Genomic DNA, 15,106 nt, shown 5'->3' with positions numbered 1-15,106 from the left:
GAGTGGCGAACGTAGAGTGTACTGGCTATTGAAAATCAAGCACTGGCAATTATGAGGGCAAGAAACTAGGGTACATGTATCTTCATCTTCTCCCAATAATTGATCTTATCCTTTCTCGCACCTCTAGCGGCTTAGCTTCAGTTAATGCCACCATGTGGTTGCATGGCCATAGAGCCTCATTGACACTAACGGTACCCTCCTGTCCTTGGGGACCACCTTGAATTCCAAGATATCCTCAACTGTACCCATCCAAATGAGGAAGTCCTCCACTTGAAGTACACCAAGAAATTTTGGAATCTCAACCCGTATGCTAGATTCCCAATGCCTGTCTTCATCGCTGTGGGTTCTAGCACCATCCCCATGATCCTGTCGTTTTGCCGCCGTGCCTGCACGATGTCAGCAAAATACCCATTGTCATCTTCAATCAAGTAATCACCTTCACTCTCTGACGTATGCCCTAGATTGATGCTTCCCATCATTTGTGTGAACCATTCGGTGAATTCCTCCAACATCCGATGCACTAGATATTCCAAGAGGTGACCAATCCACTGCTCAAATTTGGAGTCATCATCATGCTCATAGATCTCCTCTATCCGGTGAGTAGGATGTCCTCATCCACACAGTGGCATGATCGATTCAGCTCTGGTACCAAACTGATGCAACAATAATCTTGAAACTGTTAATCCACGTACAAATGCCGAGTATCAAAGCCTTCTAACCTCATTGATCGAGAGATTACCGAGGTTGGGTAGAAGAAATGAAGTAAATTTTAGTAATCGACAAAAGAACTATTACAAGATTGATCCGACCGTAGCCCATAGGCTTACAATAAGTAGACCCAAAGAAAGATACAAAATAAACCCAAAAAAAGTAGAAGATTCAAAAATTTCCCTAAAATAGCAAGTTTTCAAAAATTTTAGCAAGAAAATAAAGGACTTAACAAATAAAAGCTAATGCCGAAAATGACCTACAAATAAGAGATTTCTACCCCAAGATATAATCAAATCAAATATTACTATAAATGGCAAAATTGCTATTTTTCGAGGCCAAGTAGATCGAATTTGGCCAAATTCCGAAATATCTCATGAGCTTGTGTTCGGTTTATCTTAAAAAATAGGAGACATTGTGAAAGAAAATAAAATATGGTTAGGGTGTTTATTCCAAACCGAAAAATATGATACATTCTTGGAAGAACATTGAGGATTTTGGTTTTGATTCAAAAATAGAAGACATTCCAAAGAGAAAACATAGAATTAGGGTTTTGATTAAAAAAAAAAGAAGGCATTCTAAAAAGAAACGTAGGAATAGGGCTTTGATTCAAAACCAAAAAATATGAGACATTCTGAAAAGAAAACATAGAATTAGGGTTTTGATTGAAAAATAGTAGACTTTCCGATAAGAAAACATAGGATTAGGGTTTTGATTAAAAACTGAAAAACAGGATACAATTAAAAAGAAAACATAGGATTAGAATTTTTATTCAAAATAGGAGACATTCCGAAAAGATAAGATAGGATTAGGGTTTTCATTAAAAATATGAGACATTATGAAAAATCTACTATTGTTGAATTGATTCAAAACCAAAAAATAGGGCACATTCCGAAAAGAAAAATATAGTATTAGGGTTTTGATTCAAAAATATGAGACATTAAGAAAAGAAAACTTGGAATTAGTGTTTTGATTCAAAATCATAAAATATAAGACATTCTGAAAAGAAAAACCATAATATTAGAGTTTTGATTGAAAAACAGGAGACATTCCGATAAGAAAACATAGCATTAGAGGTTTGATTAAAAAACCGAAAAATAGGAGACATTGCGAAAAAGAAAACATAACTCGTTGAGTTTTGATTTCAAAATAGGAGTCATTCCAAAAAGAAAACATAGGAGTAAGGTTTTTGATTGAAACCCAAAAATGGGGACACTCCTAAACGAACTACATGGGATTATGGGTTTTGTTTGTAAAAATATGAGACATTGCTAAAAATAAAACATATGATTAGGGCTTTGATTAAAAAATTTGAGGTATTCAAAAAACAAAACATATGATTAAGGTGTTGATTCAATAGTAGGAAACATTCCTTTATAAAAAAATGTTAGATTATGGTTTTGTTTTAAATCCAAAAGATATGAGACATTCCGAAGGGAAAAAATAGGATTTGGGCTTTGATTCAAAAATAGAAAATAGTATATTAAGAAAATAGAGTGTTAGAGTTTTGATTAAAAAATATAAGATTTGGGCTTTCATTCAAAACCAATAAATAGTAGACATTACAAAAAGAAACATAGGATTAGGGTTTTGAATAGGAGAGATTTCAAGAAGAAAACATAGCAATATGGTTTTCATTAAAAACTGAAAAATAAGAGATATTCTGAAAAGTATACATAGTATTAGGGGTTTGATTAAAAACATATAAATAGGAGGCATTCCACAAAAGAAAACATAGGATTAGGGTTTTCATTGACAAATTGGAGACGTTAGGAGAAGAAAACATGTACACAGGATTAGTGTTTTGAGTAAAAAATAGGAGATATTAAGAAAGGAAAACATTGGATTAGGGTTTTTAATTCAAAAACCAAAAATAGGAGAGACATTCTAGAAAGAAACATAGGATTAGGGTTTTGATTGGAATATATGACACATTTCTGAAATATATGAGACATTTTGAAAAACCAAAATATATGAGACATTCTTAAAAAAAACATTGGATTAAGGGTTTGACTGAAAAATAGAAGACATTCTCATAAAAAAAACATAGCATTAGGGTTTTGATTAAAAGTAAAAGAATAGGAGTCATTTCGAAAAGAAAACATAGGATTTAGTTTTTGATTCAATTAGGAGGCATTGCGAAAAGAAAACATGGATTATAGTTTTGATTCAAAATCGAAAAATAGGAGACACTCCGAAACAAAAAGATGGGATTATGGCTGTGATTGAAAAATGTGGGACATTCGATCACGAAGACATATATTTAGGGTTTTTGATTCATAATAGGAGACATTCGAAAAAGAAATCATAGGATTAGGGTTTTAATACTAAAAATTGGAGACATTCCCAAAAACACGTGATAATTAGGGTTTTGATTGAAATCCGAAAAATAGGAGACATTGCGAAAGAAAAACATAGGATTTGGGCTTTTGATAAAATAGGAGACTTTCGAAATAAAAACATAGGATTAGTGTTTTGATTGAAAAAGGATACACTCTAAAAAGAAAACATCCGATTAGTGTTTTTGATTCATAAATAGGATATATTACGAAAAAAAAAGCATAGGATTATGGTTTCCATTCAAAATCATAAAATTGGAGACATTACAAAAACAAAACATAGAATAAGTGTTTTGATTTAAAACTAGAAGACATTCCTAAAAAGAAAAGCGTAGGATTAGATTTTTGACACAAAACCAAAAAATAGGAGACATTCCGAAAAAAGAAACATAGCTCTAGGCTTTTGACTGAAAAATAAGAGAGATTCGAAAAAGAAAACATAGGATTAGGGTTTTGATTATAAAACTAGTAGACATTCGAAAAAGAAAAAATATGATTAGAGTGTTGATTCAAAAATAAGAAATAGGAGAAATTATGAAATGAAAACATTGGATTGGGGTTTTGATTCAATAACGAGGAGACATTCGATAAGATAAAAATAGGGTTAGTGTTTTGATTCAAAAATATAGGAGACACTTGGAATAGAAAAACATACGATTAGAGTTTTTGACTAAAAAAATTAGAGACATTCGAAAAGAAAATCTAGAATTACGGTTTTGATTCAAAAATGAAAAATATAGGAGACATTTAGAAAAAGAGAACATAGGATTATGGTTTTGATTTTAAAAAAGGAGCCATTTCTAAAAGAAAATATATAAACATTATGAAAAGAAAACATAGGGATTATGTTAAAAAGTAGGAGACAATCCAGAAAAGAAAAACATAGAATTAGTCTTTTGAATGAACACTAGAAGACATTCTGAAATGAAAATATAGGATTAGGTTTTTGATAGAAAATTAAAAAAACAAGCGACATTCCGAAAAAAAAACATAGATCAAGCTTTTGATTGAAAAATAGAAGACATTAAAAAAAGAACACATAAGATTAGGGGTTTGATTAAAAAATAGTAGACATTTTGAAAGAAAAATATATGATTAGTATTTTGATTGAAAAATAAAAAATAGGAGACATTCTGAAAAGAAAACATAATATTAGGTTTTTGATTAAAAAACAGGAGATATTTCCGAAAGAAAAGATAGGATTAAAGCTATGAATCAAAAATTGGAGACATTCCCAAAGGAAAACATTGGATTACTATTTTGATTGCAAACTACAAGACGTTCCGATTAAAAATATAGGATTAGGGTTTTGATTAAAAATAGAAAAATAAGAGACATTTCAAAAATGAATATGTAAGATTAGGGTTTTTTACTGAAAAATAGGAGACATTTCGAAAGGAAAACATAGGATTAGGGTTTTGATTAAAAATTTACGAGATCTTCAAAAAAGGTACATGTGATTAGGGTTTTGATTAAAAACTAGAAAAATAAGAGACATTCTAAAAAGAAACCATAGGACTTGGTTTTTGGTTGAGAACCGATAAATAGAAGACATTCCAAAAAGCAAACATCGGATTAGTGTTTTGATTCAAAATTAAAAATAACGACATATTACAAAAAGAAAATATAAGATTATGGGTTTGATTGAAAAATACTAGACATTGTGAAAAGAAACACATTATTATGATTTTGATTAAACCCAAATAAATAGGAGACATTCTGAAAAAACATAGAATTAGGGTTCTGATTAAAAAATTTGAGACATTCCAAAAAGAAAACATAGGATTAGAGTTTTGATTAGAAAATAGGAGACATAAGAAAAGAAAACATGATATTGGGGTTTTTATTAAAAACCAAAAATAACAGACATTCCGAAAAGAAAGGATTAGGTTTTTGATTCAAAAATAGGAGACATTCCAAAAAGTAAACAAATTATTAGGTTTTTGATTAATTGAGACATTCCAAAAAGATAACATAGAATTAATTTTTTCATTCAACACGAATAAATAGGAGACATTCCGAAAGGAAAACATAGGATTAGGCATTTGGTTAAAAAATATGAGACATTCCAAAGAAAACATAGATTAGTGTTTTGATTGAAAAATAAGAAAAATTCCGAAAAGAAAGCATAGGATTAGGTTCTTGATAGAAAATAAAAAAATATGAGATATTCCAAAAATAATATAGGATCAAGCTTTAAAAAGGGCACATAGGATTAGAGGTTTGATTAAAAACACTAGACATTTTCGATATATATGATTAGTGTTTTTGATTGAAAGAAATAAAAAAATAGGAGAAATTCCGAAAAGAAAACATAATGTTAGGTTTTTAATTGAAAAATAGGAGATATTTACAAAAAAAAACATAAGATTAGGGCTTTGATTAAAAAATAGGTGCCATTCCCAAAAGAAAATATTGGATTGGTATTTTGATTGAAAACTACAAGACATTCTGATACAAAAACATAGGATTAGGGTTTCGATTAAAACTTGAAAAATAAAAGATATTTCAAAAACAAATATGTAAGATTAGGGTTTTGATTAAAAACTGAAAAATAAAAGACATTTCAAAAGTGAATATGTAAGATTAGAGATTTGATAGAAAAATAGGAGATATTTCGAAAAAGAAACATTAGATTAGGGTTTTGATTAAAGAATAGGAGATCTTCCAAAAAGGGAACATGTGATTAGGGTTTTGATTCAAAACTAGAAAAATATGAGACATTCTGAAAAAGAAACCATAGGGCTAGGTTTTTGTTTGAAAACTGATAAATACAAGACATTCCAAAAAGCAAACATCGGATTAGTGTTTTGATTCAAAATTAAAAATAACGACATATTCTAGAAAAGAAAATATAGGATTATGGCTTTGATTGTAAAATTCAAGACATTGCGAAAAGAAATAGAGGATTAGGGTTTCGATTAATCCCAAATAAATAGGAGACATTCTGAAAAGAAAACATATAACTAGGGTTCTAATTAAAAAATGGGAGACATTTCGATAAGAAAACATAGGATTAGGGTTCTGATTAAAAAGTAAGAGACATAAGAAAAAAAAAACATGAAATTAGGTTTTGTTATTAAAAACCAAAAAAAATAGCAGACATTTTGAAATGATTAAAAAATAGGATACATTCCGAAAAGTAAACAAATTATTAGTGTTTTGATTCCAAACAAAATAAAAAAAACAGGGGACATTCTGAAAAGATAACATAGGATTAGGTTCTTTTCATTTAAAAAGGAAAAATAAGATACATTCCAAAAAGAAAACATAAGATTAGGCTTTTGATTAATAAATATGAGACATTACAAAAAGAAAACATATGATTAGGGCTTTTATTCAAAACCGATAAATAGTAGACATACCGAAAAAAAACATAAGATTAGTATTTTGATTGAAAAATTGGAGACATTCTAAAAAGAAAACATTGGTTTAGGATTATGGTTTTTGATTCAAAATCGAAAAATAAGAGACATTCCAGAAATAAATCATGGAATTACGATTTTGATTCAAAACCTAAAAATAGGAGACATTCTTGAAAAAAATCATATGTTTATGGGTTTGATTCAAAATCATAAAGTAGGAGACATTCCGAAAAGAAAATATGGAATTAATGTTTTGCTTGAAAAATAGGAGACATTCTGAAAAGAAAATATAGGATTAAGTTTTTGATAAAAAATCAAATAATAGGAGGCATTCCTAAAAGAAAAGCTCACTCTAGGCTATTGATTGAAAATAGGAGACATTCATAAAAGAAAACATTGATTTAGGGTTTTGATTAAGAAAATAGTAGACATTGTAAAAGGAAAACATATGATTAATGCTTCGAGTCAAAAACGAAAAAATAGGAGCCATTCCCGAAATAGATCCTAGGATTATGTTTTCATTCAAAATCATAAAATAGTAGCCATTCTTAAGAGAAAATATAGAATTATTGTTTTGATTGAAAACTAGGAGACATTTAGAAAAAAAAAAGATAGGATTATGTTTCCGACGGAAAACTGAAAAATAGGAGACATTCCAAGAAGAAAAAACATAGTTCAATGGTTTTGATTGAGAAATGGGAGCCATTCAAAAAAGAAAATATAAGATTAGGCTTTTGATATCAAAATTGTATAAATTCTGAAAGGAAAACATATCATTAAGGTTTTGATTCAAAAACAAAAAATAGGAGACATTCCGAAAATAAACAACATAGGAATAGGGTTTTGATTAAAAAAATAGGAGACATTCATAAAGGAAAATATAAGATTAGGCTTTTGATTGTAAAATAGCAAAAAATTCTGAAAGGAAAACATATCATTAGGGTTTTGATTCAAAAACAAAAAATAAGAGACATTCCGAAAAGGAAAAACATTGAATTAGGGGTTTGCTTAAAAAATAGGAGACATTCCAACAAAAAAATACATAATTATGGTTTCGATTCAAAATTGAAAAATAGAAAACATTCTTAAAAGAAAATATAGGATTAGGGTTTTGATTTAAAACCGTAAAATATGAGACATTTTGAAATGAAAACATATGATGAGGGTTTTGATTATAAAATAAGAGGCATTTTGAAAAGAATAAATATAATTACCTTTTTGATTCAAAACACAAATATAGAAAATATTTTTAAAAGGAAAAATAAGATAGGTGTTTTTGATTAAAAAATATGAGACATTCCTAAAGGAAAACATACAATTATTGTTTTGATTGAAAACTATGAAGCATTTCAAAAAGAATACATAGGATTAAGTGTTTGATAGAAAATAAAAAAATAAGAGATATTCTGAAAATAAAACATAGGATTAGGCTTTTGATTGAAAACGGGAGACATTCAGAAAAAAAAAACATAGGATTAGGGTTTTGATTAAAAAATAGTAGACATTACAAAAGGAAACATTATGGTTAGGGTTTGATTCAAAAATGAAAAATAGGATATATTCCGAAAAGAAAACATAGGATTAGGTTTTTGAATAAAAAAATATGTGACATTTCAAAAAGCATTGGATTAGGGATTTTATTAAAAAATAGGAGGCATTCCAAAAAGAAAACATTTTATTAGAATTTTGATGAAAAAATATGAGACATACCGATAAGAAAATATTGGATAAATGTTTTGATTTAAGTCCGATAAATAGGACACATTTAAAAAAAAATATAAAATTAGGATTTTGATTAAAAAATAGGAGACATTCCAAAAGAAAAACATAGGATAAGTGTTATGATGAAAAATAGGAGACATTCCGAAAAAGAAAACATGGGATTAGGTTTTTGTTTCAAAACCGTTAAGTAGGAGAGATTCCGAAAAGCAAACATCAGATTATTGTCTAGTTTCAAAATTGAAAAAAAGGAGATATTCCTAAAAGAAAACATTGACGTATTGTTTTAATTGAAAAATACGTGACATTGTGAAAAAAAAACACATTATTAAACTTTTGATCCAAACAAAATAAATAGGAGACATTCCGAAAAGAAAACATAGGATTAGGGTTTTGATTGGAAAATATGAGACATTCCCAAAAAAAAACGTAGAATTAGAGTTTTGATTAAAAAATAAGAGACATAAGAAAAGAAAACATATAATTCCAAAAAGAAAACATAAGATTATTTTTTTATTAAAAAATAGTAGACATTCCAAAAAGAAAACATTGGATTAGTGTCTGATTCAAAATTAGGAGGCATTCCAAATAGTAAACATAGTATTAGGGTTTTGATTTCAAAATAGGAGCATTACAAAAAGAAAACATCTTATAGTTTTTTTATTTAAAACCGAAAAGTAGAAGACTTTCCGAAATGCAAACATGGGATTATGGGTTAGATTAAAAAATATGTGATATTCAAAAAACAAAACATAGATTAGGGTCTTGATTAAAAAATAGAAAACATTCTGAAAGGAAAAAACATAGAATTAGGGTTTTGATTCAAAAAAATAGCGGACATTTGGCAAATAAAAACGTTGGATTACTCGCTTTGATTAAAAACTAAAAAAATAGGAGACATTTCGAAAAAGAAGATATATAATTAGGGTTTTGATTCAAAAACTTGAATCATTCCCAAAAGAAAACCTACAATTATTTTTTTGATTCAAAACCGAATAATAGGTGACATTCTGAAAAGAAAACATACGATTAGGTTTTTGATTCAAAAACCGAAAAAAATAGGAGACATTCGAAAAAGAAAAACATGCCATTATGTGTTAGATTGCAAAAATAGGAGACATTGTGAAAAAGAAACATAGGGATTAATGTTTTTATTCGTAAATAGGAGTTATTCGGAAAAAATATTCCAAAGGACTATGGTTTTGATTCAAAACCAAAAAAATAGGAGACATTTACAAAAGAAAAACATATTACTAGGTTTTTTTATTAAAACCTAGAAAATGGGAGACATTTCACAAATAAAGCATAGTATTAGGCTTTTTATTGGAACATAGGAGACATTCCGAAAAGAAAACATAGGTTTAGGGTTTTAATGCAAAACTGAGAAATGGTAGACATTACGAAAATGAAAACATAATATCATGGTTTTGATTAAAAAATATAGACATTAGAAGATCAATTAGTACTTTGAATCCAGTCCCTAATGTTCGACAACCTTACCCCTCACGAAGTACCACTATATTACTTGTGTACGACCCGTGCACTTGCAAAGAGCTCATCAAGTTTTTGGCGTCATTGTCGGGGACTAGCAATTCTTAGGAACATTAGGAATCTAGTGATCTAGCCATTTATCTTTTTCTGTATATATATATATTATTTTGTTTTTATTTGGTTACCTAATTTTTTTTATTCATCAGTTATTTCAAGAAGGTCAAGCTATGGACGAATTAGGTACAACCTTGGAAGATCTAGATTGGTTTTGAAAATTGCTTAAAACTCCTGCGTTCTTTAAGCCACCTCCTTAAAAGCATAGCACAACTAGTGAACGAGATGGGATATCACTGATGGAATTATAAGATTGATATTGGTTTTAGAAATTTTCTAAAACTCCGGTATTTTTATGAATTTTCAACTCCACTCACAACTACAGAATTTTCAATCCCATCCGAGAAAAATTCAACCGAGAAAAATTCAATCATGTACAGCTGGAAATATTTGAGACAAGAGGATAATTTGAATCAAGATGAAGCTTTGATTCCGGATGAGACTTTTGACATGGAAGGATATGATAGCCACAAAGTTTACATACAGAAATTAATAGGGGCACTTCATGAGCCATATGGATCTCATGAGACTGTAATTAATTCAGATCAAATGAGTTGGAGCTAACATCATGAGACTGAAGTCTCACAGGTGCAGAATAAACTTGGGTCATGTAAGGGTAATAGAGTAATCAAGCTTACATTCATAAATTAGTAGAGGCACTTCATGCACCATATGATTCTCATGAAACTGAAGTCCCACAGGTGGAGGAACAAGCCCTTGCAAAGGATAGATCTTTCCAGGATAAAGAGAGTGAAGAGTGGGTCACATTTAGTGAAATGGAAACACCACCACCAATTGCAGTAGGGGAGCATTGGGAGAAGAAAAAAAATTGAAGAGGTTGAAGAAACATACATAATTGACTTTGAACAAGTTGCCTCTTTTGACACGGATGAATGGGTTTATAGGAAGAGAGAACTTCAAGGAATTAATTTAAGTATTGCAAAGAGGTTGATGCAATCTTTACACATTCCTTCTAAAAAATTGAACAACTAGTGTCCCGGGTTGTTCCCTTGGAGGCCTAACTGTCAATTGATGAAACATTTATCATTAAAGAGAGCTCATAGGATAAGCCATAAGGAGGTTGATTGTGGAAGAGTGAGAAATATGAAGACAATATCTTTAGCCTTGTATCATATTTTGGAGTTTGACCAAGTTGTTCTCAAAGAATTCACCAGCAAGCTTACACACTTCTCATTCGTTGGAATCAACTTTACGATCTATGGCCGGAGGGAACATTTTTATTTTCAAACCGAAACATTAGATGAAGATGCAAACTAAAAGTCATTGAAACAAAAAGCTTCTTGTATACTTAACGAACTCATCTTTGGCAAGAAGAAGATGTTGGGAATTCAAAATTTTGTGGGTAAGAAAAAGAAGCCATACAATGACCCACGTGTGCATGTACAAATCTTGGATAATTCCCAACCCAAATTGTTCCATTGAAGACCTAAATAAAGTTGGTTGAAGCCTCTAACAAGTATCTCTCCGGGATAAGTATGTATGTGCTTTAATGGAAGTAGCTATGCAACTTGTAGCTAGAAGGAGCACACTCTCTTAAGGCCTCCCTAAGGTAAGTGATAAGGTACTTCAAGCTAGTAATATTAAACAAGCGCTTCTTAGGAGGCAACCCAAGCTTTGGTTGTTTTTGCCCATCTCATTTTCTTAGTTTATATAGTTGCTTGTTTTGAGTTCTTGAATAATTTGGTGATGCTCTTACTTAATTTACAGTTTGATCCTTGGTGTTTTTGCTTCTATTCATTGCATATTTGTTTTGTAAATTGTTGGGGTTACATGCCTTGGTTATGGAAGTTTTGTAAAATTCAGAAATTAGGGTTCTGATGCGTTAGTGCCAGGAAGGGTCACACGGTTCTCTTGCTCTTTACATGATCGTGTCTTCCCCTTTTGAGTTCTTGGGAAATTTTCCTGAGATTTTTTGGGGGAGAGACACACCCTTGGCAGGATCATGTGTACCCTGATTTCTTACATTTATGGATTAATTTCGATTGTTTTAATGCAGATTATCATACTGAGGTTAAGAGCCATATCAATGATTCTTGAGCATCACCAATCTTTCTTTTATTAGTGTTTTCATTTATTTATTATTTTCCTTTTTCTTGAGCTTCACTTGTGCCCCTTTTGCTTGTAGGATGTGAGCCATATGGAAACAAGAAACATACATGTGGAGTCCCAGTGTTCAGGCTAGCCCCTAGAACTTCTCCTCAATTTTAATTGTCCTTTATTCATTTCTTCATGCATGCATTTATATATTGAGGACAATGTATGGTTTAAATACAGGGGAGAGTTTTACTATTGTATTCATTGTGATGAGGCATGACTTAGGATGCTCTATGATTTTATTTTGTTGAATTTCTAAGTGTAAGGGGGCACTAGTGTGTTAGTGTATTTTTATTGAGCTTAATTGTTAGCTTCACTCTTATCTTGGAAACCGCTTATTTCTCTCACCTTACCCTAATTGTGGAGCCACTTGTACTTAGGTGAAACCTATAGCTCAATGACCATGATTGTTCTTTGCTTAAAAAAATAAAAAAATAAAAAAAATGGAAAGTCGAATTCCTTGTGGGATGCCCTACCGGTTATTTGTAAATACATTGTATAAAGATGGTAGAAAGAGGTATCACCTTAGAAGTATGAAAGCCACTCTTGAGTTGTCGAATTTTGGGCATTACAAGTATACATTTGATGAACTACTGCGAGAAAAGACTACCTGACACGACCGAATATGCGTGTAAACCGCAAGTGCACGGTTTTCAAAGTAATAAATCCCACGCGAGTGTGTATCATATCCACATGGAATAGGGAATAGAAACACAACGATTTCTATCTAATTATGATGAGAATAAATCGAGGGTACGATGAATGAGATTTATCAAAAAACAATTAAAAAAATAAAAATGAAAGGCACAATAAAATTGGGAGATACGGTAATCGATATAAATGGGGTACTTGATATTGTTCCGCCTAGGACAATCGTTTCAAGTGCATAACCAACTATTATGCTTCCTAATTAATACATTAATGAATCATGAAAATCCTTCAATACACGGTCCCAAATCTAAGTTCAACCATGACTAACTCTATACCATGTCCCAGAGGAGAAATCGAACAATCTCAACACCTCGCACTCGGATAAATCGCATTGAGTTCTGGGGATTCCAAGTGATAAACCCTCTTCCTAGATAAAGACCTAACCCTTTTGGTCATGGTGAGAGGTTCCTAGTCACAATTAAGCCCTAGGAGCTAAAATTACTTCAACACTTCACTCCGTTGCCTTTGCAACTAAGCCCCAGCGGAAGGTCATCCCTTAGTCCATTCACTCAACTATGACCGCAAAGACGTCAAGGAAATGAAGGTAGGATAAATCATGTCAAAGGGGAAAAGTGATGCTCCGCTACCTCTCTACTCACCCTCTCAACCCTCTCTAATCTAGCTTTGTGTAACTCTCGTGGTGTGTCACTCACTCACAAGGGTTACCAAGTTGAACTCTCAACCCTAGTGTCACTCTAAGGGAGCATTCAATCTGTCAAGCATTCAAGATTGGAGCTCAAATAAAACATCAATTAATGAAAGCATAATAGAAGGTTTAATGAAACAAATTCATCCTACAAATCCAAGTACCCACTAGGGGGTTTAGCTCTCCATGGAGCTATTTACAATGAACATTGAAATCGAATGTAAAAACAAGTAATCCATAGAAAAACCACTTCGGTAGTCGTGTTGATAGTCTTGTGGAGTGTCCTCGTCTCCTCTAAAGGTCCCCTTGTCCGGCCTAGGGCACACCTCGCCAGATCGGTGCCAACAAAAGCTCCCCTAATAACCTTCTTTCAAATGGAGCACGAGTTAGAAGCCATAGAACCACTCCAAAACCCTTGCCAATACCTTTCAAAACCCTAGCCACAACCCTCTTGAAAGTTGGGGAAATGATGGAGAAAATAATGATGAAATTGCGATGAAAAAGGGCTTTAAATTGGGCTGGAATCGGGCATCCACACGCCCCTGTGGATTCTTCATTAGGGCTCGTGGAAGTTACACATGGGCATGGATAATGTCAACACGCCTGTGTGGATTCTCTGAACTTCACTTTTTTGCCGGTCGTGAACAGAACCTGCTACAGTAACAACACGAAACACTCTCAAATCCATGTTTTCATCAAGATAATGTAAACAGGCACACGTTTACATCGTAGATCACCTTGCTTCTTCAATAAACGGCTTCATTATTGAAGATCTTGCTATCAATGCACAAGCCAGGATACTCGAATGTAACTGCCTTTGTGCCCCTCCAAATCATTGTGCTAACTTGAATACAAGGAGGTTGGCACACATTCTTGCATCTTGAACCCGACTTATGACTTCGCGTTTGAACCTTCTCAAGATTTCCTCAAAATAGTGTGTTCATGACCTACATTGGCTTCTTTCTTTAACATTCTGCTTCACAACCCTATACGCATGAAAGTAATATAAATCCACACATATTAGCGCTAAAACCTGATAAAAGTAATGCTAATTATAAGGAAAGAAAACTTCACATTCTTATCACACAAGCACTAATAAAACTTCCTCACACTGAAGCTTTTGCTTGTCCTCAAGCAAAAATTAAAATAATGAATTATATACGAAGGAAATATTGGAAGTGCTTGGCCTTAGGTTCATCAAAACATGCAAAGAGAGCATTCTATAAATAAGGGAAACTCAAAACTAAATATGAAAAATCAATGTTGTAGCTAAAAACTTGAATCAAAAAAAGAACAACAAACCTGAAGTCGTGTAAGTGTGTGTAAATTCAATCAAGTCAACCCAAGGTATACTCCTCAAAGTTCTAAGTATAAGGGACTTATTTATCTACAAAAAAGTAAAAAAAATTAAAAAGAAGGTAGCAGCTTCACACATCCTTTAAGGTAGCCCTTTCTAAAGCGGGCGCTAAGGTGGCTTTCACACTTTCGAGGTGGTACCTCTTTCTACCGGAGTGGTAGCTTTTACTCATCCCATGAGATAGCTCTTTCTCTCATTATGGCATAACTAGTATTTGACTCATGAGAGTAGCTTTATACTTCATAGATGGTAGCACTTTCCACCCCCAATGCATAGTTAAACAATCTATTTTTTATCTATTTTTTTTCTTTCTTTTCATTATCCTTTTTTTGCAAAATAACACAAGAAACAAAACTAATTAGTCCCTTAAACATCGAACTTGAGTTTCTGAAAGAGTTTTATGAGTGAGTGGTGCACAAATATTCATCAGGCAAACATTCTTAGAAATTCAAGGAAAAACTAGAGCAAGAGAACATTCAATGTTAAAAATTTTTCCCTAAACTCAAGAATAGAAGCATTGCAACTAAGGTGTACCGCCATT

This window comes from Dioscorea cayenensis, chromosome 20 (assembly GCF_009730915.1).
Source record: "Dioscorea cayenensis subsp. rotundata cultivar TDr96_F1 chromosome 20, TDr96_F1_v2_PseudoChromosome.rev07_lg8_w22 25.fasta, whole genome shotgun sequence".
Lineage (NCBI taxonomy): Eukaryota > Viridiplantae > Streptophyta > Magnoliopsida > Dioscoreales > Dioscoreaceae > Dioscorea > Dioscorea cayenensis.
Note: the sequence above shows the minus strand (reverse complement) of the source record.